A 5,712-nucleotide genomic window follows, 5' to 3' on the forward strand; every position below is an offset into this window, starting at 1 on the left:
CACAACAATTCCAAATAAGATTATAGAAAATAATAAAAGAAAGAAAAGTAATAGCATTGTCTATTCAGACTCCACGTCTCACGACAAGCCTCAATCTATAACATGCTCACAATACTAAGATCAAATTATGAGACTCTAAGATAAGGAAAAAATATTCCTATAGTATGGAGACTCCAAAATATGCACAAAATCACCCATAGTGGATTATTGGATAGGTTAGAAAAAACTTATCTTTATTTCCACTCACATCATGCAATTATCAATGTACCCACTAAAGCCTAGAGCTTCAAGGTTGAGAGTCAAGTTGCATGTCCACACCCATGGGCCATTGATATGGTATATGAATTACTAACTTATGAGGATAGAGTAATCAAATTGAAGAGGCTTTTAGTAGTCTAATAAAAATAATACTAACTTTTCTTGTTTGTATGGGTGAAGTAACATTTTTCTATTTGATTTTGAGAATTTTTATGAACTTTATTTAGCATACATTGGTGATAGTTCCCAATTTTTATATATTTGCCTTATTTATTAGTTTGATTAAATGTCAAATGTGTGGTCATCATGCCTCTCATGCATTAGATACATTCATACATGAATCTCAAAGAAACTAGGTTAAGGCCTTTAAGGTGTTGGGGGTGTGACTATTGGAGCTTTGTCCTTTTTATTCTGTCAAAAATTATGATTTTTTTTTAAATACTTCTCTTATATATTGTTAGTGGTTAAAATGTTATAATCCTTTTAAATTTCTATTTAACAAGGAGTTCAATCTTTTTTTATTGTTTTAAGGTCATTCTTTAATCCAATTTATCATTTTGAAAAATGACATTGATTGTTCCTCTTCACACTGCATTATAGTTAATAAATTTGACCAAATACAATTTTTAAGATGGCAATACAACAACCTATAACACACTCACTCGTTAATATTTTTCACGGCAGTCATTGTTAATGTTATGATTTCCTAAATTTAATATAAATTTAGCTTCATCCCAGGAAGAGCTATTTAAGCTATGGTCGTAATGAAAGATAATTCTTTCTTGATAACCTTACCTTGATACGCAACCCTCATAATTAATATTATGATATTCGAAATTTAAGATAAATCTAGAGCTATTTATTTAGCCTTGTAAAGCTATTTATTTAACCAGCCGAGTTAATAATATATAATTCTCTGGCCATAACGTTAAGAAATCAATCATGTCGGCGCAACCAAATTGTGGCCGGGAAAGCCACTATAACGATTCACACTCGTATAAATCGATCACTCAATTTGGCACAATGAACAAAATCGTTGACACCTCCATCATATTTGAATTGGTACGGTGATTCTGTGAAATCTGTGCGGGCAGACAATCGAAGGGCGGGACGAACGAGATCAACACATAAGAAAATAGTACGGCTGGGTGAAATATAATAATGGAGAGGCGTATTATAACATGGGAAGAAGGATTGGCTATGGTCTCTACTGGTATCCAAAAATTGAGAAACAAGTTGGAAGGAACTAATTGCAGCGATGAGTTACATTTGGATGAGTACATCAGAATTTATGAAACTATCTGCAACATGTGCAGCCATAACATGTACAAAAGCAAAAATGAAAACTACTCACATCAACTTTACGATATTTACAAGAAGTCGCTTGAAGAGTACATCTCTTGCGTAGTTTTACCAGCATTAAGGGAACAACATGATGAGTTCTTGCTAAAAGAATTCCTGAAACACTGTGAAAATTACAAGGCCTTCGTTCGTTACATGTCTGGCATGTTCTATTATTTGATTTACCACATCCTTTGGACTGACAGACTCCCTCTAAGAGAAGTTGGGTTGATGTGTTTCCGAGAGGCTCTGCCTGATGACACACACATTAATCTCAAGAATGTTGTGTTCGATTTGATTATGCGAGAGCGCGAGGGAGAGCAGGTTGATAGTGCATCGTTAAGAAAATTTGTGGACATGTATCTGGAAATTGTTAATGGTCACCTAGATTACTACGCGAACAATTTTGAAAATTTTATGTTTGAGGATACTCGAATTTACTATGCTCGAAAGGTTGCTTTATGGATTTCGGAGTATTCTTGTCCACAATATATGGTAAAGGCTGAAGAGTGCTTGCAGAATGAGGAGCACAGAGTTGGCAATTATTTGCACTCCAGCAGCAAGAATGCGTTATTAGAGATGGTCCAAAATGAACTACTTGCCCGTTATGAAATTCAACTTTTAGGGAAACATGATTCAGGTTTCGATGCCCTGCTTAGGGATGATAAGAAAATTGATATTTGTAGGATTTACAGGTTATTTTGTAAAATCCCCAAAGGTCTCCAACCAGTGGCAAGTATTTTTCAACAACATATAATTAGCCGAGGCATAGACTTAATCAAATGCGCAGAAGACACTACTAGGAACAATAACTCATCAAGCAGTAGAAGAATACATGGACTTGAATTCCTAGAGAAGTTAATTGAAATTTATGACCAGTATGTCGGTTATTTGGTGCATGAATTTCAAAATGATAATTCCATTTCTAAAGCTCTGCACGAAGCTTTGGTGGTAATTTGCAATAAAAGAGTTGGAGGAACCACAAGTGAAGAGTTGTTTGCAGCTTTTTGGGATAATTTGTTGAAGAAGGGTGGCAGTCTAAAAAGGACCGATGATGACAATATTGAGAGCCTGGTGGAAAAGGTTGTAAAACTTGTCTTCTATGTTAGTGATAAAGATTTATTTGCGGAATTTTGCAGGAAATACTTAGCTAAGAGATTATTGCATGATAGAGGTATAAATATTGATGATGAACAGAAAAAATTGTCGAAGTTGAAGGAGCCCTGTGGTTCAAGTCTTATATAAAAAATGGAGCGTATGGTTAAGGATTTCGAAGTTTCGAAAGAAATCCAAGCTGAGTTTAACAATTCCGCGTATAGCTATATGAAACTAACGTTGGATGTTACAGTATTGAATGCTACACGGTGGCCAACTTGCAAGTCTTCCAATCTTTATCTACCTTCTGAGATGGCTGCATGTCTTGTCAAATTTCAGGAATTTTATTCTCTGACATATCAACATCGTACACTTACATGGGTATACTCCTTGGGGACCTGTGACATCATCTCCAAATTTGACACCACGGTAATAGAGTTGTCAGTAACAACATATCAGGCAGCTCTGCTATTGCTCTTCAATGAAGCCATAAAGCTCAGCTATGAAGAAATTAAATCTCAACTAAATTTGGAAGATGAAGATGTTATTCGACTACTGCATTCGGTTTCATGTGGCAAGTATAAGATTCTTCTAAAGGAACCTAGCACTGCAACAATATCTACAACTGATATTTTTGAATTCAATACTGCCTTTTCACACAAGTTGAAGAAGATTAAGATTCCCTTTACAGAGGTGAATGTGAATGAGAGGAATAAAGTGATCGAAAATGTAAAAGAAGACAGACAGTGCTCAATAGATGCAGCAATAGTTCGCATCATGAAGGCTAGAAAGATCTTACCTCAGCATCAACTATTGAGTGAGTGTGTTGAACAGCTACAAAGCACGTTCAAGCCCGAATTTAAAGCAATAAATGCCCGAATTCAGGATTTGATCTCAAAGGAGTACCTTGAACTGGACAATGAAAATTCTAATTTTTTGAGATATATACCCTAAAATCTCTGATTGAGATGCAAGTCAAAAACAAATCTGTAGTGAAACTAATGGTTAATTTTGTTTTATTTTATCTTAGACATTTTACTTGATTTTGGATAATCTATGTTCTACGGTCTCCTTTTTTCGGTATGAGAACCGACTGTGGCAGATTTGGAACTCTTATGCCCACTCTGGACTGCAATGTCATTTTCAGTTTCCAGCTTTATTCACTTTACTTCCTCTAAAGTTTGTTTGATGGATTTTGTTGTCTGAATACCTGAGAAGTTTGTTTCCATATGTTATTTAAATTATTATTCACAAGACATGCAACTACTTCACATACACTTTTATATTGATTTCCTCTAAGTAGCTCTGTCATCAGCCAATCCCCTTCCCAGAAAAATCTATCTTGTTATATTCAAGAGTCATTCATTGTAAGTATCGAGATGTTATTGAAACATATTCTATCCTACTAAAACTCTGGACGGTTCACCCCTGTTCCATTTACTTCCCTCTGTTCGATATATCTCTTAGTATTTTACACAGAATAATTTTTGCTATGACTATCAGTATTATCAAAATAAGACATTCAAAAAAATATTTGCAGTCCATGGCTTTAGTCCAAAATCCATACCTCAAGAAATAAGGCAGTCCAAAGTTTGTTCACTGTTCAGAGGAGTAGAGTACAGTTCCAATAACTTCAGAGATTTTTGTCAACAACAAGGAATAATCTTGCAGACACAACCAGATATAATTCACAGTAGAATGGAGTAGTAGAAAGAAAAAAACAATCAATCATGAACATGGCCACATGTATGCTCTGTGAGAAGAAGTTGTTAAATAACTATTGCATTCTGCAATATGGATTCTTTGATAATGGAGTCTTTCGGTGAATGATACAACCTTCATATGTGTCTAACTGTCGCGCCCCATCAACAGTCAAATATGAGACTTCATAGTCTTTCCTGGTGAAGATGAAAACTTTCGCTCCCTAGTATGGTCGCTAGAATGTTAGCACTCTATAATTTTCCTAGGTTGAAGAAGAAAACTACAAAGGTAACCATAAACCACTTTTAAAGTTGGGATCTAGGCCTTGCAGCTTTAGAGAAGGCTCTATCTATATGATTTAGCTTTATGTTTTTAAGATCTTAGGCTAGTTATTAAAATTCTAGGTGGGTTTTTCAAAAGTTTGGTTGAAATATGTTGGAAAAGTCCATTGGGTATGGAGTCATAAACTTTTGGGTAATGAATTACAAATTGACAGAGTACTTGTAACAGGGAAGGGTAGGTAAACTATTGGATCCTCTAAGATATTTATGGTGTGGATGGGATGAAAAAGTAAAAGATCAATTAAATATAAAGCATATTGAAATTAATTTTAAATTGAATCTCATGAGGAAAAGATTAAGACAGTTTATAACAATTCACAGTAGAGTACACTTAAGTAAATTCAACTCTTAATCTTCTTGGAACAATCAGGAAAGAAAATTCATATGGAAACTAAGAAAAAAGAACAATTCAACATAAGAGAATATATCACCATTTTTTTGACACAACAATCCTCGAAGAAAATTTCTTTTTTATTTCTTAAAATTGATTACTTTGAGTACAATCCACTACTTATATCCTTTACTAAGTCTTATTACAAAATATTTATAGACTTTCTATTGAATTAACTTTGGATTCTAGAAAGGAATTTATTACAAAGTAATATCTAACGATTTCTGGAAAAAATGTGAACAAAAAACTAAAGATAAAAGCAATCACTCAAAAAGTGCATGAAATTTGGAATTGTTGGAAAATATTCAACCTTCAAATCTTGAAATTGGTTCATTGATGCTAATCCTCTGCCTTGGAATTTGGAGAGGTTGAAGTTGTTTTCACAAAACTTGTTAGCTTACCTTTCAAACCTGATTAACTTTGGTGGTGTCATAAATTTAATTTGACTTTTCAATTTTAACTTGTGAATTTACTATGGGCTTATGTATGATAATGAATTTGGTTCCTGTAGTTTAATTATTTGGTTGAATTTTTATTTTTAAATAAAGTTTAATATTTTAAATAAACAATTTTATAAAAAATATA

At 33.7% G+C, this 5,712-nt stretch overlaps 2 pseudogenes; both read left to right on the plus strand.

Moving 5' to 3' along the window:
* Positions 1-1,419: 1,419 nt before the first annotated feature.
* On the plus strand, positions 1,420-2,844 carry LOC149243424 (cullin-1 pseudogene; annotated as a pseudogene).
* A 3-nt stretch (positions 2,845-2,847) lies between these two features.
* On the plus strand, positions 2,848-3,648 carry LOC149243425 (cullin-1 pseudogene; annotated as a pseudogene).
* The last annotated feature ends 2,064 nt before the right edge of the window (positions 3,649-5,712 follow it).

The sequence above is a fragment of the Pinus tabuliformis genome, chromosome 8 (assembly GCF_031772625.1).
Source record: "Pinus tabuliformis cultivar Carrire ecotype Pingquan chromosome 8, CPIR1, whole genome shotgun sequence".
Classification (NCBI taxonomy): Eukaryota; Viridiplantae; Streptophyta; class Pinopsida; order Pinales; family Pinaceae; genus Pinus; species Pinus tabuliformis.